Below are 25402 nucleotides of genomic sequence, written 5' to 3'. Positions count from 1 at the left end.
GCGGGTACGGCTAGGGGTCGCAATTACTTGATGACCAATGATGAGGCCAAGCAATCCAACGAAGTTGTCTCAGGTACTTTTATGGTTAACTCAAATCCGGCAAGGATTCTATTTGATAGCGGTGCAAATTTGTCGTTTGTATCTCCAAAATTTGTGCCAAAACTTAATAGACCGTTAGCTAAGTTAAGTCGTCCGGTTGAAGTCAAAATAGCGGACGGCAAAACGGTGCTAGTGGTTGATGTGTGTAAAAATTGTGATGTCGTTTTTGGTGCCGAAAACTTTAAGATAGATCTTATTCTCATGACTTTGGGTGATTTTGATATCGTTGTTGGTATGGATTGGCTCGATCATAATAGGGCCGATATCGCATACCATGAAAAATTTATTCGTGTGAAGACCCCAAGTGGGGGAGAGTTAATTATTCACGGTGATAAGCGTAGAAGACTTGTGCCGATATGCACTTTTGCACGGGCACATCGCTTCCTTGTTAGTGGAGGCATGGTTTTTCTTGCCCATGTTGTTGATACTCGTGATGAGCCACCATCCATTCGTGAAATTTCGGTGGTAAATGAGTTTGAAGACGTTTTTTCGGATGAGTTACCGGGTGTTCTGGCGGAAAGACAAGTTGAATTTCGCATTGAGTTGGTTCCGGGAGCTACTCCCATTGCTAAAACTCCTTATCGTTTAGCGTCGATGGAAATGCAAGAGTTGTTAAATCAAACCCAAGAGTTGCTTGAGAAGGGTTTTATTCGACCGAGTGCTTCGCCATGGGGCGCTCCGGTTTTATTCGTGAAAAAGAAGGATGGAAGTACGCGGATGTGAATCGATTATCGGGAGTTAAATAAAGTGACGATCAAGAATCGTTATCCATTACCTCGGATTGACGATTTGTTTGACCAACTCCAAGGTGCCACGTATTTCTCTAAAATTGACCTACGGTCCGGCTATCACCAAATGCGGGACTGTGAGGAAGATATTGAGAAAACGGCTTTTCGAACGCGTTAAGGGCATTTTCAGTTTGTAGTTATGCCTTTTGGTCTTACGAATGCACTGGCGGCATTCATGGACCTTATGAACCGAGTGTGCCAACCTATGTTGGACAAGTCGGTAATTGTGTTCATTGAAGACATACTTGTCTATTCGAAGAGTATGAAAGAACATGAACTTCATTTGCGGTGTGTGTTAAAGATGTTGTGGAAGGAGAAGTTGTACGCAAAGTTCTCAAAATGTGAATTTTGGCTAAGGGAAGTTCAATTCCTTGGTCATATTGTGAACAAGGATGGTATTCAAGTAGATCCGGGGAAGATTGAAACGGTGAAGAGTTGGGGACGACCGACTACGCCTACGGAAATCTGAAGTTTTCTCGGATTGGCCGGTTATTATAGTCGGTTTATCCAAGACTTTTCTAAGATCGCTTCTTCGTTGACGAAATTGACGAGGAAGAAATTGCTTTTCAATTGTTAAAAGAAAAGTTGTGTCAAGCTCCGGTGTTGGTGTTGTCGGAAGGTGCGGAAGACATGACAGTTTATTGTGATGCTTCGCTAAATGGGCTCAGGTGTGTTCTAATGCAAAGAGGTAAAGTCATCGCCTATGCCTCTCTACAATTAAAGGAACATCAAATGAGATATCCGACTCATGATCTTGAGTTGGCGGCGGTTGTGCATGCGTTGAAAATTTGGCACCATTACTTGTATGGTGTCAAGAGTACGATTTATTCGGATCATAAGAGTTTGAAACATCTCTTTAATCAACGAGATTTGAATTATCGTCAACGTAGGTGGATGGATGTGGTGAAAGATTATGATTGTGAAATACTTTATCATCCGGGCAAGGCGAATGTGGTCGCGGATGCGTTAAGTCGAAAGAGTCATCACCCGGCGTTACGATTGGGATTGTTACGTATGATTATTACTAAAGATTTTCTTGAAAAACTTGGTGTGATTCAAATAGAGGCTTACGTTCACAACAAGCATGCGGAACGAATAGTGGGGCAATCGGAGTTCATTACTATGGGCTCGCGTGGTTTGTTGTCTTTTCAAGGAAGAGTGTGGGTGCCTAAGATGGGTGATTATCGACAAGTGCTACTTGATGAAGCACATAAGTCAAAGTATTCCATTCATCTGGGCGCGACGAAAATGTATCTTGATTTAAAGAAAGACTATTGGTGGTCAGGCATGAAACGTGATGTTGTGAAGTATGTTGAGCAATGCGTCACGTGTTTGCAAGTTAAGGCCGAGCACCAAAAGCCGTATGGTAAGTTACAGCCGTTAGAAATCCCGAAATGGAAATGGGAACACATTACCATGGATTTCATCACAAAGTTACCTAAAACGGTGAGAACCCAATTTGATTCGATTTGGGTTATAGTTGACCGATTGACGAAAAGTGCTTTGTTTCTTCCCATTCGGGAAGCGATATCGTCGGAGACCTTGGCTAAGTTTTTCATCAAGGAAGTCATCTCTCGACACGGTGTTCCTATATCTATTATTTCGGATCAAGATACCCGTTTTACATCTCGGTTTTGGGAAAACTTTCACGAAGATATGGGTATATAATTGAAATTGAGCACGGCGTATCATCCTCAAACGGACGGTCAAACCGAGCGTACGAATCAAACTTTGGAGGATATGTTACGGGCGTGTATTATTGATTTTGGTGGTAGTTGGGACGAGCACTTACCTTTGGTGGAATTCTCGTGCAATAATAGTTATCATACTAGTATCGGGATGCCACCTTACGAGATGCTTTATGGGCGGAGGTGCCGAACTCTAATTTGTTAGGGTGAAATTGGTCAAAGAGAATTCGGGAGTACCAATTTGGTTTTAGAGACGAATAGCAAGATTGATATGATTCAGGATCATTTGAAAAAGGCTCAAGATAGACAAAAGTCGTATGCCGACAAACGTAGGCGAATGATTGAATTTCAAGAAGGTGACATGGTGATGCTTAAGGTTTCGCCATGGAAAGGCATTATTCGGTTTCGAAAACGGGGAAAGTTAGCTCCTCGGTTTATTGGGCCATTTAAGGTGTTGGCTCGTGTTGGTGAAGTTACATATCGTTTAGATTTACCCGAAGAGCTTGCGGGGATCCATAATACATTTCATGTTTCCCATCTCCGTAAGTGTCTTGCGGATGATTCATCTTGGGTGCCATTTGAAGAAATTGAGCTAAACAACAAGTTAGAATAAATTGAGGAGCCGATTGCCATACTCGATGAGAAGGTCAAAAGGTTGAGAAATAAAGAAGTGAGAACTTTTAAAGTTCAATGGCGTCAGAGTAAAGGTTCCGAGTTTACTTGGGAGCCCGAAGATTTCGTGTTGGTTTATCTTCCCTCTTGTCATGCAGCTTGGATCGCGAGGACGCGCTCCGATTCAAGTGGGGGAGAGTTGTAAGACCCAAATATATGTTGTGTACATAAGTGTAAATAAGATGCTTGAAGTGGGGGTTTCGTTGTACATTTTAAAATAAAGAAGAATCTGACCTGGGCAATCTGCGTGCCGCGCAGGCCTTTGGCGCGCCGCGCCATTGGTCTGTGACAGATTCCTTTCTTTTAAATTAGATATTTTGAGGGCTTTTTGGTAATTATACATGGGGGCCCGAATTTAAGGTCTAGATTCAGTCTTGGAGCTTCAATTACTCCATCTTCAACAACCCTTATCACCTCCATTTAATTTCTAGAGAGAGAGTGATATTCTAGTGAGGGAAAACTCATTTTGGGGAAGAAGAAGAAGGAATCTTGCTTAAGCTCAAGTTCTAAAGTTGTTCATCTACTTCCTAGCTACGTTTTGAGTGTGGTGGTATGTTCTAACTTTGTTTTCCTTGTTTAATTTGATTAAGGGTTAGGGTTTGGGGTAAGTGATGAACTTAAAATCCATTTGTTAGTGAATTGGGTGTTTTGGGTGAATTTGGGTCATGTAGACTCAAAGATGACTAACTAGGATTTTTCAAAGTATTAATTGATGTTTATGAGCTTAAATTAGTTATTCAATTACTAGCACACCTAGATATAAGTAAATGGGCGTTGTGTGGGTTAGTAGATGACCCGAAATGGGTGTGTTGACCTTAATTTGGTCAAATGGGTCAAAATGGACCTAAGTTCGTTAATGTTGGTGTGTAATGTATAAACCTTGTGTTGAAATATGTTTTAAACCTAACTTGGCTAATGATTAGGGTTTTGGGGATGTTAACCCAAATATTAGGGTTAAGGGTGCAAATGGGTCGAAATTGCACCATGGGTCAAGATAACACTGGAATGGAGTTTTAATTGGTTGACCAACTTGAGTTTGTGATTGATATTTTGTATAATGTAATAGGTACGTTACATTGAAGATTTCCGAGCTTGATTATCTTTCACAATAGATTTTGAGGTGAGTGGAGTAATTATACGTATGTGTATATGACGTGTTTATTTGTGGGTGTTATGGTATGAACCATCGAGCCGGTAGTGCTATAACATGTGTGCGATAAGATGTGAACCACGAGCTGGTAGCATCGAGTGTGAACCACGAGCCGGTAGCACTATAAACTAGATGTGAACCACGAGCCGGTAGCATCGAGAGTGAACCACGAGCCGGTAGCACTATAAAATAAGATGTGAACCACGAGCCGGTAGCATCGAGTGTGAACCATGAGCCGGTAGCACTATAAAAGAGTATGACTCAATTGCGTATGGTGTGAACCACGAGCCGGTAGCACCATAGCGTTTATGGTTAACCATATTGAGATTGTCGATTATTTAGCATATTGTTTATATATATATATATATATATATATATATATATATATATATATATATATATATATATATATATATATATATATATATATATATATATATATATATATATATACACACACACACACATTGTGTTGAGTATATGCTAATGCGGTTTTGTGATAACGTACGACTTGTTAAGTGTTTTGGGTACGATGACATGCTAATTGAGTTACGAGTTCGTACGAGGTATTTATTGAATGTGATTGCAAATAGATGGGTTATATATATGTATGTGTAATTATTACATTCACTAAGCCTTGCTTACCATCTCGTTGTTTACCTTTTTATAGGCTCGGGTATGGACAAAGGTAAGGGCGTTTGTTTGGAGTAGAGATCCCGTTGTGTTAGGGGACACTTTTGGAGATATTAGCTTTTGGAGTTTGACCGAGACTTGGGTAGTTTAACCCCAAACACCATGCTCGTAGGGTCGTTTGGTATTTAAACTTTTTGTAGTCGAAACTCTCTTTTTGTATTAAACTCGTAATTTGGGCAAATGTGGGCCTCGTTTTGTAAAACTTATTTTATGTTTGAATAGTGTTAGTTTTACATATTGGAATATGTTGTTAAAAGCGTTTCGTCTAAATATGTCGGGAAGTGGGCGATCTTTTTCACAAAAAGGGAAAAGTTTGACAGGCCGTTTTGGCGCGCCGCGCAGGTCAGTGACGCGCCGCAGGTTCAATGACCTAGTTTTCAACTCACGACGAATTTTTAGAAATCACATTTTTAACTTAGTGAAATAAAATAAATTTTTGTTTTTAAATTCACACCAAACTTAAATTTAAAATGCATAAAATTAAAAATTCATATTATTAAAATTAAAAATTCACACCAAATTTATATTATATTTTTGTTTTTATACATACAAACTTATATTAAAAATATTAATTTTTCAAATATTAACAAACTTAAATATATTGATTTTAAAAAGTTTACAATATTAATTTAATATTTATATATTAATTTTAAAAACATGGTAAAAAAATAAAATTAAAAATCTTTTTGGTCTTTTATCTCACTTTAATCAATCAAATATTATCAAAAATATACGCCCCTCTTTTTGGTAAAGTAATTTCGGTTCCATAACCTAGTTTTACTCCTGACGAATTTCTGAAATATTTTTGGTTGATTGATTAAAGATATTTATACCTTAAGAATAAACGGTAAATTTCGCAGTGATGTAGTAAATTTTTGTATGATATCAATAATTTCGGTTACGCATATCTAATTTTATTGAATACCAAATTAATACTTTATAGCGAACGATTCAGCGTTTATTATCAAAAGGTTAAAAGCAATAAAAAATAAAAATAAAAACTGTACATACTTACCTATGAGAAAGAATTCTCAGAGACCTGCTTTAGCCGACTCATAGGAGAGTCGTGTGATTTGGTTCTCCATAGCTACCTAAGCGTAACCTCAATTCTTCAATATCTTTTCTTCTAAACATATAAACGGTCCTTCTCTGCATAGAGTAACAAATTCGGTATTTGAATATGTTTGATTATTTGAACATTTACCTTCGTGTGACCATTTTCCGCATTTATAACATCTTTCAAGGTGTCGTGCTCTTCTTTTTATTGCGGATTTTGATTTGCCTTTACCAAAATGTATCTTATGATGATCTTTCCTAAGTTCTTTTCTTACTCCGTCCATTTTGGCTCTTATTACTGACAACAGTTCACTCGGAAGGGTGTCATTATTATGTTTAGTAATCATAACATGTAGCATTATGAAGCGACCCGTCCTAATCCATCCGGACGAAGTCCATATCGAGTATAAACGATTCACAACAGTTGATTACATCGCGAGGTACTTGACCTCTATATGATACATTTTACAAACATTGCATTCGTTTTTGAAAAGACAATCTTTCATTACATCGAAAGTTGATGGCAGACATACTATTTCATAATATATGTAACTATAATTTACTTTAAATAATCTTGATGAACTCAACGACTCGAATGCAACGTCTTTTGAAATATGTCATGAATGACTTCAAGTAATGTCTCTAATATGAGCAAATGCATAGCGGAAGATTTCTTTCGTACCTGAGAATAAACATGCTTTAAAGTATCAACCAAAAGGTTGGTGAGTTCATTAGTTTAACATAAATAATCAGTTCATAAATTTAATAGACCACAAGATTTCATATTTCCAATTCTCATAAACATACGTCACATGTATAGAGACAAAAATATCATTCATATGGATTGAACACCTGGTAACCGACATTCACAATATACATATAAGAATATCCCCATCATTCCGGGATCCTCCTTCGGACATGATATAAATTTCGAAGTACTAAAGCATCCGGTACTTTGGATGGGGCTTGTTGGGCCCGATAGATCTATCTTTAGGATTCGCGTCAATTAGGGTGTCTGTTCCCTAATTCTTAGATTACCAGACTAAAAAGGGGCATATTCAGTTTAATAATCCAACCATAGAATGTAGTTTCATTTACTCGTGTCTATTTCGTAAAACAGTTATAAAAACAGCGCATGTATTCTCAGTCCCAAAAATATATATGAAAAGGGAATAATGAAACTCACTGTACTGTATTTTATAGTAAAAATACATATGACGACATTTGAACAATGCAGGGTTGGCCTCGGATTCACGAACCTATATCATTTGTATATAAATTAAAATGTGTAAACGTGATCGAACGAATCTATATATTATTCCTTAAATTGTATATTGTACTTATTTAGCTAGTGTATATATTTAAAATGTTTAATATCTATCTTCTTAATTATATTAAATATATATATATATATATATATATATATATATATATATATATATATATATATATATATATATATATATATATATATATATATATATATATATTAATATAATTAAGAAGATAGATATTAAACATTTTAAATATATATAGTTAGTATTATAAAAATATATCATTAGTTTGTTATATATAAGTATTTTTATAACTATTATTATTATGTTGATTTATAGTATATAAACTGTTATTATAATTATAATATATGTATTAAGTATATTTTAAGTACAAAATATATATTTGTAGTAAAAGATATAGTTTTCGATAATAATGACTTACTAATAATGATAATCTCCTTTGATATTGAAAATACTGATTATAATGATTATATTATTAGAAGTTATACTTTTGTTTATAATAATAATGGTAATACTACTGATTGCAAGAAATGATATTAATACTAATATTAGCGAAAATAATAATAACTTGCATTATTTTTATAGCAACAACAATAATAACCCTAATCACAATTATAATAATATTAGTAGTCCAAAAATGATCATTCAATAATAAGGATAACATTATTACTGCTTTTAGCGATAATAATAATTGTTATATCACTTATTAGGATACTAATAGTAATTATTATAATACTTAAAAAAAATAAAAAAATAAATAATAATAATAATAATAATAATAATAATAATAATAATAATAATAATAATAATAATAATAATAATAACACAACAATAATATTAATCATAGTAATATCACTAATAACAATAAAAATAATAATAATGATAATAATGATAATAATAATTATAATTATAAAAGAAATGATAATCAAAGGTGTATACCCTCTTAATTGATTTTCTGGAAAAAAAATGCTCCTGGCGGGACTTGAACCCGTGACCTCTCGAAACTCGCTAACACTCTTCACCACCGGACCACTACCATTTTTCTAAAGTAATACAACTCTAATATAAATATAACTCATCCTCTCTGTCTCACCTTCTTCTTCCTCTTTCCACAACTCACACAACCCAAATCAATTACAAAACATATAAACCATTTATATGTTGTCTTGAAATTATAAAACCGAACCATAATTCAATTAGAAGTTTACGGGATTAATTAAAACAGAAAAAGAAAGAAAAAAAAATAAATATAAAAGAACCGCTGCTGTTGGTCACGGCTAAAAAAAAATGATTATGATTTTGGATACGTTTTGGACAAAGAGTATAATACAAACTATGTTTCAAATGTTCTATAAAAATGTTTTCAATCATCAAATTCAACAAAAACGTCAAGAAATTTCTCAATTTGATCTTAGAACAAAAGTTGACTTTTTTTTATCAAAAACTTTGACGCTAAAATTACTCATCGATTTTGCGAATTGATAACTAATACTTTGCAGAAAGATCGTGTGAACGATTTCTAACAATTTTACATTTATACTTTTTGGATTTTGATTTGAAATCGGCTTTTGAAGATTTGAGTTCAAGGCAGGGGAAACCGACGGGTTTATAACAAAAATAAATAAATAAATAAATACAGAAAATAGAGAGTAGATTGAGATATTTGACAGATTTTTGTAGTATTGAGAAATTGATGCATCAAGTTGCAGATAGGAACAAGATTATGTACTGGGTGATCGAGATATATAACCTACTCCCATTATATAACAGATTTTATAGTTTATAAAACATAATTAGTATAAATAATATAAATAAGTGTATTAATAATAATAATTCTAATTATCTTAATAATAATAATTAGTAATGATAATAAATAAAAAAAATAATAATAATAATATCACTAATGATAATAATATTATTAGTAATATTAATAATATTAATATGATGAATAATAATGATTTCTAATAATATAATATTACTTATTATAATACTAGTTATAATAATACTATTATTAGTGATAATAGTAAGACTTCATACATATAACCATTTTCTTATCTGTAAATAATATTATTAATAATAATAATATCGAAATACAAATAATCATAATACAAATAATTTTGTTAGTAGTAATATTAATGATAATTATTGATGATTATGTAATAATAATATCTGCTAATAATATAATTAATAATTAAGTTATAATAAGTTACATATACCCATTTTTATAGAAAAATAGTAATGCAAGTATTGATAATGATACTATAACAATTATATTTCTAAATTATAATTACGTATTATATGATAACACATGTTTGAATAATTAATATTTACCCATTTATATATATTACCATATATTAATAGTTATTAGCAAGAATCATATATATATATATATATATATATATATATATATATATATATATATATATATATATATATATATATATATATATATATATATATATATATATATATATATATATTGTTTCATATTCATGTACATTATAAGAATACATAATTATTATTATTTTACATTTTTATTTCTAATTGATTAAAGCGTATTTTATTTATTTAAAAAAAATTATATATACTTATGTTTATATTTATATATATAATTACATTTTTTTTTTTACACACATTTGTTCGTGAATCGTCGAGAGTAGTCAAAGGTCAATTGAATATATAAATCAGTTCGAACTTTTTGAGACTCAGTTAAATATACTTTGCTTATTCTGTCGAAATCATATAAAGATTTAGGTTTAAATTTGGTCGGAAATTCCCGGGTCATCACAGTACCTACCCGTTAAAGAAATTTCGTCCCGAAATTTGAGTGAGGTGGTCATGGCTAACAATAAAAATGTTTTCATGACGAATATGAGTTGATAAATTGTGTTTTATCATTGTTGAGTAATATGGATAAGATAATTCGATTACTCGAAGAGTACGAGTGAAGTTATCACCAAAGAGTGAAATAGGAAAGTAAAGATTCATCTTAACTTTTGATAGAGCTAGGATTGAATTCCGGAATTCAAAGAATTAAAGAAAATCTATAAGATCCGATTCTTCAGGATTTATGGAAATTAAGATCTCTATAATTAAATGCGATTTGTCTCTCTCGATTGCTTTGTCTGGTATTTTCACTATAAAAGAACTTCTTCCGTTCCATTATTTTCACCACTCCAATACTTTCTTTCTCGATCTATACTGTGAATATGCTTAATCCAATTTTGATTCTTGTTCTTATCCTCACTATCGCAACATTCATTCTCCTTTTCCAACTCCCACCAGAGGCATCTGCTTTCTTCTACTTCGTCCTTGGGGTTATAGTGTTTTTAATTCTCCCGTGTCTTTATGTTGCGATAAACATTGACATACACGGTTTGTAATTTATGTGTTGTTATCAGGTTTTATATTCTCTCTTATATTTCGAAGCTCTATGCTTTTGTTTTCTCTTCTCGACTTCAAGCCAAACGAATAATGGTCCAGAATTCGTAGATATAGAATTTTGAATGATTACAATGTTCTAAGCAGAAAGGAACGTAATAGCACGATTTGATTTTTCAAATTACCAAAATCACTGAGAATAGAACTATCAAGAATATATTTTCTTGATAGTTTCAGAGGTTAATTAGAATGAAAGAATTATGTAACATGACACATGATGATGGTATGATCTACTGTGAACCATCCTCACGTTTTATAAAAAAAACTCAGCATGACTTACTGTAATATAATCACGTTGATCAAGTGTCATTATATTATACTAACCCATGCATCAGTTCCCAACATTACTTCAATAATATTCATATTTTAATCTCGAAAGTTTACAGAATATAGAAACTAGCAGTTTCTATATGATGTAACACTGATAGCACGAAGAGAGTATTGATTTCAGATAAGAATAATTATAAAAATATCTTCAGAAATATGAAGGATATTTATAATGATAGATACGATGATATCTTGGAATTTCTAATATCGAAGGATGATGAAAACTATTGTCTGCAAGGGTTTTAGAGTAAGGAGCAAGATATTCACTAAAGACTTTAGCAGACATTGAATCATTTGGATTCTTTGAAGTCAAACTTATTCTTTGTGATCTGTCCACGGCTTTCTTCATAGTTTCGCATAATCTGCTTTTCGATACTAATTTTTCTATTGAATGTTTCCAATATAATGATACACAGGAAGCACTAGGAGGTATATAATTTCGGACGAGAATATTTATGAAAATATCCTCAGAAATATCGAAGATATTGATGATGATATTTTGGGATTTCTAAGTTCGATGGTTGATGAAGAAAGATTTTACGCAAGATTTTAACATGAGTACGGAGCAAGATATTCATTGAAGGTTTCATCGGATCCAGAATTACCTAGATTCTTTGAATATATAGTATGGTCCTTGTATTTGTCTTTGGTCTCCTTCGTGGTTAGCTCAATCCGTTTTCCAGTTCCAACTTTTCTGAGCTTTTCCAACATACTATTCTTTATCATCATACTTCCGATGATTAAAGTCGTTTATGGTTGTCTACGGTTTCTGCTGCTTCATTCAGCTTTTTTAACATTCAGAGTATTGATTTGCAGACTGGGTGCTTTTCAGAATTTCAGAATGAAAAGTCATAATTCTAAGAGTTAAATGTTATACATATAACTGTTGATGTAGATATACTGTGAGTTCTCAAAGTACTGATTGCTGATTCCCGGTAATTGGTATGGCAGTTCTAGTTACAAAATGCGGATGAGTATATGATAGGGTTTCAATGAATAAATATAATGATTTGTCAGAGAGATTTAAGCCAAGAAGTAACGAGATTGCTGGTATGTCTGCTGGTAATATGGTGGAATAAAAGAATTCTCCGGTCTCAAAAGGGTAATCGTATATATTAGGATTATAGTAATGCTGCTTCGAATGAAAAGTCGAAGTTGACTTGCTGGAGCTGTGACAAAATTGGCTACCTTGAAAAGGGATCGCAAAGTTATTTTTGCTAATAAATGCCAAAAGATCTGATGCGGATACGTGTTAAACTTTTACTCAGTTGCCGAGAGTTTCTCAGGTGCATAACTATATGCATAAATCTTTCCTTCCGTAGATGAAGTGCGGTTGATTCATCCTATTGATTGAGGTGTTTTCAAAAATCATGAAAGGTTTGAACGCAGAATGTAATCATCAAGATACAAACGAGGTTTAAAATGAAATTAAGTGGAAAACTTGAAGAATTGTTTAGTTTCATATGTTATAATCAATATTTTAATTCATTTTAATTGTCCAATGTTGATAGTCCACAGTTGACAGTCCAATAATTCATATATAGTTTAATATGTAATATTCGAATTAATTAATACGTATCGTGACCTGTATACGTCTCAGACTCGATCACAACTCAAAGTATATATATTATTATAGAATCGACCTCAACCCTGTATAGAGAACTCGATCATTACTGCATATAGAGTGTCTATGGTGATTCCAAATAATATATATAGATGTGTCGATATGATATGTCAAAACTTTGTATACGTGTCCCGATATTTAAAGTGCGTAAAATAAATAACAGAAATTAAATGACAATAAATAAAATTGCGAGAATATAAATTGCGATAAAATAAATTGCGATAATTAAATTAGGATAAATAAAATGTAATATGGAATTAACAGTTAACTAGGAACAGTTAGCTAGGATTTTGTTAGCGTGGTTTCTTAACAAAATTTCATATTGTCAATTAGTCTGTTTCTAATCAATTTTTATTGTGTCCATTATTTCTTCATTATGCCACTTGTTGGATTCTGCTAGGTCAAAATCCAAATATAAAATTGAATGAAAATGGTTATTTTGTGGTGAACGGATTCGTATAGCTGTGGTTGTAAGTAGGATAGTAAATAACAGTTGAATCAGATTCGTAGAATGTACAGTGTAACTTATTAATGCGAAATCTAAATATTCCTCGGGTATTACCTACCCGTTAAAGTATTTTCACCATTAACAGTTTGTACAATAAAAATTTTAATTACAATCTTTATGAAAACATATATACATATATATTTTCTTCAGATGTAATCATGGATTTAATGAGTCAATGTGATATTAAACTCATCAGATTTACGGCTAGAACTAGGATACATAATCCCTAAAACATTAGAGATTAAATAATCCCCATGTAGAATGAAGAAAGTTTATGTAGAACGATTCGTAGAACGATGATTATGCTTGAGGTATAGATTGCGAGGTTGAGACGTGTGATGATGTTGTTGTTGTTGGTACTGGTTATGCTGCTGGTGCTGCTGATGGTGGTACTGTTGCTGTCGGTGCTACAAGTGTTGTTGGTGCTGAGGTTGGTGATGATGTTGGTGTAGTAAGTATAGTTTGTAGATCACGCACCATTCTTGTCAGGGTTTCTATCCTACCCTCTATCATTTCTATCCATCCACTCATCTGATTCGATAGATCTTGATTATCAATTTGAAGTTCCCTAAATTCTTCTAATATTCCCCTTCGATTGGTATTCGGAAGTAGAGGTTGAATATTTTCTGAGATTGCAGTAATGCGACCTTCGAGGCAGAATATTTTAGCAAGAAGGGTGAATACAGTGTTGCGCATAGGTTCACCGGTGAGTACATCGTTTTCTTCGATGTTAGGAGGTAAGTTTAGTTCGCGGTAGGGCTCGCCTTCTTCATTTCTCCATCGAGTGAGTAAGTCTCGAACCCACCGCCATCTCCTCCAGAAAGAAAAATAACTAAATGGTTGAGGCACTTCTGGTTCATTGACTTCGGAGTCTGCTTCAATATACATCTCGAAATCGCTTCCAGAACTAATGGAATCCAAGCTAAGTGTAGGATCCATCTCTTACGATCAGTTAAAGGGTTTTGATATGAAATGATTTTTGAATATCGAATGATATTCTAATTATATATAGAATATCTATACATACTTCCAAAGATCCCGTGATTTACAGAGAAAATTAAGGAAACGTGTCAGATAAGGTCTACAGAGACAGATACACTACGATATAGATTTTTGTCTATACACTATTCATGCAATCATTGCAGTAGGATGTGTCTAGACTAAGAATGATAAGCAGGTAATTTCCTAAGGATGATAAACTGATGATTTCCGACAAAGATGATAAGCAAAATTTTTTTGACATGCAGACACGGTCGAAGTCCAGACTCACTAATGCATCCTAACGACTTATCAGTTATACACACTAATGCAGACCTGGTTCGCTAAGACCGCCGCTCTGATACCAACTGAAGCGACCCGTCCTAATCCATCCGGACGAAGTCCATATCGAGTATAAATGATTCATAACAGTTGATTACATCGCGAGGTACTTGACCTCTATATGATACATTTTACAAACATTGCATTTGTTTTTGAAAAGACAATCTTTCATTACATCGAAAGTTGACGGCAAACATACTATTTCATAATATATGTAACTATAATTTACTTTAAATAATCTTGATGAACTCAACGACTCGAATGCAACGTCTTTTGAAATATGTCATGAATGACTTCAAGTAATGTCTCTAATATGAGCAAATGCATAGCGGAAGATTTCTTTCGTACCTGAGAATAAACATGCTTTAAAGTGTCAACCAAAAGGTTGGTGAGTTCATTAGTTTAACATAAATAATCAGTTCATAAATTTAATAGACCACAAGATTTCATATTTCCAATTCTCATAAACATACGTCCCATGCATAGAGACAAAAATATCATTCATATGGATTGAACACCTGGTAACCGACATTCACAATATACATATAAGAATATCCCCATCATTCCGGGATCCTCCTTCGGACATGATATAAATTTCGAAGTACAAAAGCATCTGGTACTTTGGATGGGGCTTGTTGGGCCCGATAGATCTATCTTTAGGATTCGCGTCAATTAGGGTGTCTGTTCCCTAATTCTTAGATTACCAGACTAAAAAGGGGCATATTCAGTTTAATAATCCAACCATAGAATGTAGTTTCATTTACTCGTGTCTATTTCGTAAAACAGTTATAAAAACAGCGCATGTATTCTCAGTCCCAAAAATATATATGAAAAGGGAATAATGAAACTCACTGTACTGTATTTTGTAGTAAAAATACATATGACGACATTTGAACAATGCAGGGTTGGCCTCGGATTCACGAACCTATATCATTTGTATATAAATTAAAATGTGTAAACGTGATCGAACGAATCTATATATTATTCCTTAAATTGTATATTGTACTTATTTAGCTAGTGTATATATTTAAAATGTTTAATATCTATCTTCTTAATTATATTAATATATCTATATATATATATATATATATATATATATATATATATATATATATATATATATATATATATATATATATATATATATATATATATATATATATATATATATATATAGTTAGTATTATAAAAATATATCATTAGTTTGTTATATATAAGTATTTTTATAACTATTATTATTATGTTGATTTATAGTATATAAACTGTTATTATAATTATAATATATGTATTAAGTATATTTTAAGTACAAAATATATATTTGTAGTAAAAGTGATAGTTTTCGATAATAATGACTTACTAATAATGATAATCTCCTTTGATATTGAAAATACTGATTATAATGATTATATTGTTAGAAGTTATACTTTTGTTTATAATATTAATGGTAATACTACTGATTGCAAGAAATGATATTAATACTAATATTAGCGAAACTAATAATAACTTGCATTATTTTTATAGTAACAACAATAATAACCCTAATCACAATTATAATAATATTAGTAGTCCAAAAATGATCATTCAATAATAAGGATAACATTATTACTGCTTGTAGCGATAATAATAATAATTTTTATATCACTTATTAGGATACTAATAGTAATTATTATAATACTTAAAAAAATAAAAAAATAAATAATAATAATAATAATAATAATAATAATAATAATAATAATAATAATAATAACACAACAATAATATTAATCATAGTAATATCACTAATAACAATAACAATAATAATAATGATAATAATAATAATAATAATAATAATAATAATAATTATAAAAGAAATGATAATCAAAGGTGTGTACCCTCTTAATTGATTTTCTGGAAAAAAATGCTCCGGGCGGGACTTGAACCCGTGACCTCTCGAAACTCGCTAACACTCTTCACCACCGGACCACTACCATTTTTCTGAAGTAATACAACTCTAATATAAATATAACTCATCCTCTCTGTCTCACCTTCTTCTTCCTCTTTCCACAACTCACACAACCCAAATCAATTACAAAACATATAAACCATTTATATGTTGTCTTGAAATTATAAAACCGAACCATAATTCAATTAGATGTTTTCGGGATTAATTAAAACAGAAAAAGAAAGAAAAAAATAAATAAATATAAAAGAACCGCTGCTGTTGGTCACGGCTCAAAAAAAAAAATGATTATGATTTTGGATACGTTTTGGACAAAGTGTATAATACAAACTATGTTTCAAATGTTCTATAAAAACGTTTTCAATCATCAAATTCAACAGAAATGTCAAGAAATTTCTCAATTTGATCTTAGAACAAAAGTTGACTTTTTTTTATCAAAAACTTTGACTCTAAAATTACTCATCGATTTTGCGAATTGATAACTAATACTTTGCAGAAAGATCGTGTGAACGATTTCTAACAACTTTACATTTATACTTTTTGGATTTTGATTTGAAATCGGCTTTTGATGATTTGAGTTCAAGGCAGGGGAAACCGACGGGTTTATAACAAAAAAAATAAATAAATAAATACAGAAAATAGAGAGTAGATTGAGATATTTGACAGATTTTTGTAGTATTGAGAAATTGATGCATCAAGTTGCAGATAGGAACAAGATTATGTACTGGGTGATCGAGATATATAACCTACTCCCATTATATAACAGATTTTATAGTTTATAAAACATAATTAGTATAAATAATATAAATAATTGTATTAATAATAATAATTCTAATTATCTTAATAATAATAATTAGTAATGATAATAAATAAATAAAAAATAATAATAATATCACTAATGATAATAATATTATTAGTAATATTAATATGATGAATAATAATGATTTCTAATAATATTACTTATTATAATACTAGTTATAATAATACTATTATTAGTGATAATAGTAAGACTTCATACATATACCCATTTTCTTATCTGTAAATAATATTATTAATAATAATAATATCGAAATACAAATAATCATAATACAAATAATTTTGTTAGTAGTAATATTAATGATAATTATTGATGATTATGTAATAATAATATCTGCTAATAATATAATTAATAATTAAGTTATAATAAGTTACATATACCCATTTTTATAGAAAAATAGTAATACAAGTATTGATAATGATACTATAACAATTATATTTTTAAATTATAATTACGTATTATATGATAACACATGTTTGAATAATTAATATTTACCCATTTATATATATTACCATATATTAATAGTTATTAGCAAGAATCACATACATATATATATATATATATATATATATATATATATATATATATATATATATATATATATATATATATATATATATAGTTTCATATTCATGTACATTATAAGAATACATAATTATTATTATTTTACATTTTTATTTCTAATTGATTAAAGCGTATTTTATTTATTTAAAAAAAAATTATATATACTTATGTTTATATTTATATATATATAATTACATTTTTTTACACACATTTGTTCATGAATCGTCGAGAGTAGTCAAAGGTCAATTGAATATATAAATAAGTTCGAACTTTTTGAGACTCAGTTAAATATACTTTGCTTATTCTGTCGAAATCATATAAAGATTTAGGTTTAAATTTGGTCGGAAATTCCCGGGTCATCACACATTAGACCATGGTTCAGATCAAAGGAATTCTTCATTTCGTAAAACCTAAAAGAAATAAAAATTCAGAATGGGGGGAGAAGACTAGTTCTTTAGGGTCTGCTAGGGAAAGACCATTCGGATTCCATTCTCGAAAACTACACGAAAACAGAATATCTAACTCTAACAAAAATATATATTACCCTAAAAAGATTCGAACCTTCCCACACTTAGTTAGCTGTGGTGTCAAAATTGTGATTAACTTCATCTTCAACTTCCATCGGACTATCTATGTAATGTTTAACTCTGTGACCATTAACCTTAAATTCAATCCCATTTGAATTTATTAATTCTACTGTTCCGTACGGGAAAACTCTTTTAACTATGAATGGTCCAGACCATCTTGATTTCAATTTTCCAGAAAATAGCTTGAATCGTGAATTGAAAAGAAGAACTATGTCTCCTTCTTTAAATTCTTATGAACTTCTGATTCTTTTATCATGCCATTTCTTCATTCTTTCTTTATAGATTAACGAATTTTCGTATGCTTCATGTCTTAATTCTTCTAATTCATTTAGTTGACTTAAACGTAGACGTCTGGCTTCATGTAAATCAAGATTACATGTCTTCAAAGCCCAAAATGCTTTGTGTTCGATTTCTACTGGAAGGTGACATGCTTTTCCGTAAACGAGTCTAAAAGGTGTGGTTCCAATTGGAGTTTTGTAGGCTGTTCTAAAAGCCCAGAGTGCATCCTCCAATTTCATGGACCATTCCTTCAGATTTGATCCTACGGTTTTTTCTAGAATACGTTTTAATGCTCGGTTGGTATTTTCAACTTGTCCACTTGTTTGTGGATGATAAGCAGTGGAGATTTTATGAGTTACTCCATATCTTTTGAGAACTTTTTCAAGTTGATTTTTACAAAAATGAGTACCCCCGATCACTTATTAAAGCTTTCGGTGTTCCGAACCTTGCAAAAAGACGTTTTAAGAAGTTGACTACAACTCCTGCATCGTTAGTTGGAAGAGCTTGTGCTTCCACCCATTTAGATACATAATCAATGGAAACGAGAATGTAGAGATTATTATGAGATTTTGGAAATAGACCCATAAATTCAATACCCCAAATGTCAAATACTTCACATACTTGAATGACATTTTGTGGCATTTCATCACGTTGACTTATTTTTCTGGCCCTTTGACAAGCATCACAGGATTTGCAAAGAAGGTGCGCATCTTTGAAAATTGTAGGCCATTAGAATCCAGCATCGTATACTTTTCTTGCTGTGAGTTGAGGCCCATAATGCCCTCCTGTTGGTCTTGTGTGACAATGGTTTAAGATTTGACTAGCTTCAACTCCGAATACCCATCGGCGTATTATTCCATCGGGATAATTTTTAAACAAATGTGGATCTTCCCAGAAATAGTGTTTTATATCACTAAAGAATTTCTTTCGTTTTTGGTACGATAATCATTTTTCAAGGAATCCACATACTAAGTAGTTTGCATAGTCTGCAAACCATGAAATTTCACTATAATCTATCTTCAATAGATATTCATCAGGAAAGTTATCTTGTATGGCCGATTCATTTAGAACTTCTAATTCAGGATTTTCAAGACGAGAAAGATGATCAGCTGCGAGATTTTCTGCTCCCTTTTTGTCTCGAATTTCAATATCGAATTCTTGTAAGAGTAAGATCCAACGGATTAATCTTGGTTTGGCATCTTGTTTCGAAAAAAGATATCTAAGAGCAGAATGGTCGGTATAGACCACCGTTTTAGCTAGAACGAGATATGAACGAAATTTGTCAAAAGCAAAGACAATAACAAGGAGTTCTTTTTTAGTAGTTGTGTAATTCGTTTGTGCTCCTTATAATGTCTTACTAGCGTAATAAATAGGTTGAAATCATTTTTCAATCCTTTGTCCTAAAATGGCTCTCATTGCAAAATCACTTGCATCGCACATTAGTTCAAATGGTAGATTCCAATTTGGAGTTATCATGATCGGCGCATTAGTGAGTTTTTCATTAAGAATATTAAAAGATTTGATGCATTCATCTGAAAAGATGAATGGAGCATCCTTTTCTAGGAGTTTATTCATAGGAGTGGCAATTTTAGAAAATTTTTTTATGAAACGTCGGTAAAAACCGGCATGCCCTAAAAAACTCCTAACTCCTCTAACATTAGTGGGATGTGAAAGTTTAGCAATTACATCTACATTATCTCTATCCACTTCAATTCCTTCCTTTGAGATTTTATGACCGAGAACGATGCCTTCTCTAACCATGAAATGGCATTTCTCCCAATTAAGAACTAGATTTGATTGTTCGCATCTAATAAGCATTCGTTCAAGATTAACTAGACATGTTTCAAAAGTATCACCGAAGACTGAGAAGTCATCCATGAAAACTTCCATGCATTCTTCTATCATGTCGTGAAAAATCGCCATCATGCACCTTTGAAAGGTTGCAGGGGCGTTGCAAAGTCCAAATGGCATGCGTTTGTAAGCAAAAGTACCATAAGGGCACGTGAACGTGGTTTTTTCTTGGTCCTCGGGTGCTATTGGAATTTGAAAATATCCAGAAAAACCATCAAGAAAACAATAGTAACTATTCCCGGCTAATCTTTCCAACATTTGATCAATGAAAGGTAAGGGAAAGTGATCTTTTCTGGTGGCGTCATTTAATTTTCTATAATCAATACAAACACACCATCCTGTTACAGTCCTAGTAGGAATAATGTAACACCCGTTTTTCAGTTACACGTTATTTCGAGCGTCATTCGAAATACGAGGCATGTAAGTGTATATTTGGATCCCAAATAAAGTTGGAGTTGATGTTCTAAAACCTTACCATTGGATAGTAAATCTCATTACGTTTCCAACGATATTTGATTCGTCAAAAACGGAGTTACGGTTTGAAAGTTACGACCAAAACAAGTTCAGTTTCAGACTCAGACTTTGGGACTCCGTCCAGACTTCAGGACACCGTCCAACAATGAAGGTTAGGATGCCGTCCAAGCTTTTTGGACGCCGTCCAGAAGGCCTGACGGGCCAGCAGCTCTATTTTACTCAAATTAAAAGGGGTATTTGGGTCTTTTCACTTGGGGTCGGTTTGGAGCCTCTAAAACTGATCCAACCTCATTTATGGATCACATTTCACCCACCAACACTCTCATCTTCAAACCCTAGAGAGAGGAGGTGTTTTTAGTGAGAGAAAGCTTAATTTGGAGAAGAAGAAGTGTGATTCGGGTCGGGTCTCAAGAGTTAAAGTTGTTCCTTTCGTTCTCGGCTACATTTTGATTGTTATGGTAAACTCTAACTCCGAATTTTATTGTTAAGATTCTTGTTCATATTTAGGGATTGAACTAGTTTGGATTATAAACTCCATTCTTCATGAATTTGGGGGTTTTGCTTTATGTATTGTGTAAGTAAACCCGATTATTGTGGGTTTAGGGTTTGAGGACAAATTTGGTCATGGTTTGGGTGTTTAACCACTAGATTGTAATTGTGTTAGTGTTTAGATGTTCATAAGAACATGTTGGTATGACAAATGGGTGTTAACCTCAAATGTTGTCAAACTAAGTCATGAGATCGAGAATTTATGAACCGTGTATATAAAGGTTTGATTAAAGTGTTAAACGATGTTTTGGAAAGTAAATCACTAGTCGTTAGTGATTAAAGATGTTTTTGGGACTTATGTCAAATTGGATTGACTTTGAATGGGTCGGGATTACCACCCGTAGTGGTAATTGGTGAAGTCCACTTTAAGTGTCTAAATGGGCGGTTTGTGGTGGTAGGTATAAACCCTCGGTTAAGGGTGTTGGTGTCGAATTCCCTTGTAGGGAATGTGTGTTGATTGTGTGTATATCTATATGCGTATTATAGGTATGAGGTTTGCTCGGTTGCATTTGGAGGCGATTTACATATATGACTTGTGCGGGCAATTCGAGGTGAGTGGAATAATTATATGCGTATGTATATAATGTATCTATTTGTTGTAGCGTGAAAGGTGTAGTGTCGAGGTGTTAAGACACCACGTTTCACGTGAAGAGTGTAGCATCCAGGTGTTAAGATGCCACTCGGGTGTAGCATCGAGGTGTTAAGATGCCACCTAGGAGTGTAGTGTCGAGGTGTTAAGACACCACTCCGTAAAATAATGAGTGTTGCATCGAGGTGTTAAGATGCCACTCGGGGTGATGTGCCGAGGTGTTAAGGTGCCACCCTAGGGGTTAGTGGTGCGAGGTGTTAAGTGCCCTAACGGATGTTATGAACACCGATGGCGTTTTCGTGAGCGCCGTTCCCTTGTACTATTGGTTAACCATGGTTATTTGTGTTGTAGCGTAAGCATATTATATTTGTTCATATTATATATGCTTTTGTTATGCTAGCTTGATTATTGGAGGTTATAGCTTGTAATTGTGATGATAAGCTAATTGTGTTGCTAGCATGTATGCGGTATATGAGTAAGTGTTTGCAAGTAGGTATATTATATATGTATGTGTATAATTGTTGCATTCACTAAGCCTCGGCTTACCCCTCTCGCTGTTTACCTTTTTACAGGTATTGTGTTATTGATGCTAGCTAGTTGTTAGACTAGACGTGCAGGAGCGGTTGGGCTTGATGGGGTAGCTTTCGGATAATTGGACGCGGATGGGGTTTTGGTAGTCCCTGCGATTATGCTCTTGGTATCGGGTTGGGTTGTAGAGTTCTAATCCGTCTAAAGAGATAAATGGGTCGAAACTGCTACTTTATTTGTAAAACGGGTCATTGTGAGCCCGGGGTTGTAAAACTTGTTTTTATGGTGGCAATATCTTAGTTTTACTTAATATGTCATATTGTGAAAATGGTTTCGTTGAAAAGTGTCGGGGAGCGAGTTTTTTGCTCGCGTGTAAACAAAAACTGATCAGTCCACTTTAGTTCATTGGGACGCCGTCCCAAATCCTTGGACGTCGTCCTGGTCTTTATCTCTGGACGCCGTCCAGATATTGGGACACCGTCCAGATACGCTGTCTGACAAAAAAATTTTTAAGGCGTGTTTTTGGTAAAATGATGTCGGGTTGTTACAAGTGGTATCAGAGCATAGTCTAAGGGAATTAGGTGACCTTGAGATAGGTGCCTAGTCTTAGACTTATTGGCGATTGTGCGTTATTTGCGAGGCTTGTAGGAGTACGGGTCGGATTGAGATTTGTTAGTGCCTTAGAGTAGGTGACTAACTAGGACTAGTGCTTGACCAATGTGGGATTATGTGGGGCCTTATTTCGCGTGTAAATTAGTGCCTTAGATTGCTAGTGCCTAAGGTAAGTAGGCGAACGGGGACGTTGTTTTAGTGATTGTCACCTAGGTTGTAGGTTGACTTGTTGTTGCGGTGTACTTGTGTACATTTATTATTATATTGTATATAGGTGTATATATATGTATACAGGTATCTATTTCGTGCGGTGTCCTAGGGACGAATCTATTGGAGAGATTCGAATACTTGGCGGTTTGAGTGATCAAGTTTGCGGTAAGGACTTTGGTCATTCGGGTACTAGGAAATATCGCGTGTTATTTTGTGTGAATGTTGCGTCAGTCCGGATAAAGTACTTTGCGTGACCATGTGAAAATGGTAAGGTACGCATTTGTAATAGTGATCGATCACCATTATTACGAAAGTGTATCTTGACATCAAGCATGACATGACGAGTACCGAACGGAGGAAACGTGCATGGTTGGGGTAGATTCGGGATAAATGAGGAATCTTTATTGGTTCCTAAGTGATAGTTGTCTCGGGTGATGTGCTTGTAGTCGCATCGGGTTCGTTTCGAGTCGTGAAGTGTTACGATGGATTCAGTTAGTTAAGTGAGTGAGCCAACTCACAAGTTTGGTGCGTGCTTAGCCACCCTAAGTAGTGGGTGCATTATTGAGATTGTTATTGGTTTTAGTTACCCATCGTAACTAGGAAGATTGATTTACGTTTGCGTGTGTGCGACGAGGACTTGAATTCTGTAATGGAATGCGACAAGTCTAATGATTGTAGTTTTCAGTTACACTCGGTAGAGTGTGTGGTTAGAGAATCGTGTTAGGATTCTTGTTGTGAGTCGCCTTGGAATTGGCGAATCGAGGAGTCTTCGGGTCGTTAAACTCATGGAAGTGGGACCCGTGTAATGTTGATTGCGTTAGTGTGTTGTAGATTATAGGGCAACATTCCTAATGGAATATCCCTTGTAGTAGTGGTTTTATCGAGATGTAGAAGGGTGTAAGACTTGGTATCCCCGAGCATCTCCTTGTGTTAGATGAAGGGCCTCATTAGGCTATATCGTTTGGCCTTGTGGAAACTGCGGGTAGCGTGTGATCGCTAGGAACTTTCGATAAGACAATAAACCGTAAGGTTGTCGGGTAGGTATGACTTCGGGTCATTATTATAGAGATATGGGTGACATCGGGTGTATGGAACCTAAAGATCGATTTTCTAAAATTCATTTGATTGTGGTGGGAGTCTGCATGACACTGCGTCAGGTGCCTTTTTATACCTGCTAGTGTAATGTTCAACTCCGGTAGTGGTGTGATCACTTTGTGCTTAGGGTGCTCGTGAGATACCCTTGGAAGCATCGGAGATTATAATAGTGATCGACGGGTGATGGTAATTCGACGGTTGCGAAAGTCGAAGTTTAAGAGCATTGTGACGAATACTTCTTATGAAGTGACGGGTGAGCGAATCTTGTTGCTCTTTAGTGATAGACGGGTAAAGATGACCGGTGAGCCGGTGACAGACTTAATGGTCGGTTAGTCCGAAGGGTTTTGATGAAGTGTTGATATTGTGGTGGACGCAATTATGGTGTCAGAATTGGTCACTCTTCTCCATGAGAGTGAGCAATTGTTGATAACGATTCGTCAAGTGGAAGGTCGGGTGATCTCGACTGAGAATCACGACTAAGTAAGCGGCGTGACATATGCCTAGGCTTAGAGGCATATGTAAGACTTTGGTGGAGTTTGCTTTTCGAACGATTAAGGTAGTTAGTTGTGAATTGTGGTATGAAGGTGCGACTTCATCGCGTGTACGACGTCTCAAGTGATTGTGCATGTCGGCTCTGAGAGCCTAAA

The sequence above is a fragment of the Rutidosis leptorrhynchoides genome, chromosome 11 (assembly GCF_046630445.1).
Source record: "Rutidosis leptorrhynchoides isolate AG116_Rl617_1_P2 chromosome 11, CSIRO_AGI_Rlap_v1, whole genome shotgun sequence".
NCBI classification, from domain to species: domain Eukaryota; kingdom Viridiplantae; phylum Streptophyta; class Magnoliopsida; order Asterales; family Asteraceae; genus Rutidosis; species Rutidosis leptorrhynchoides.
This window is presented reverse-complemented; position numbering follows the sequence as displayed.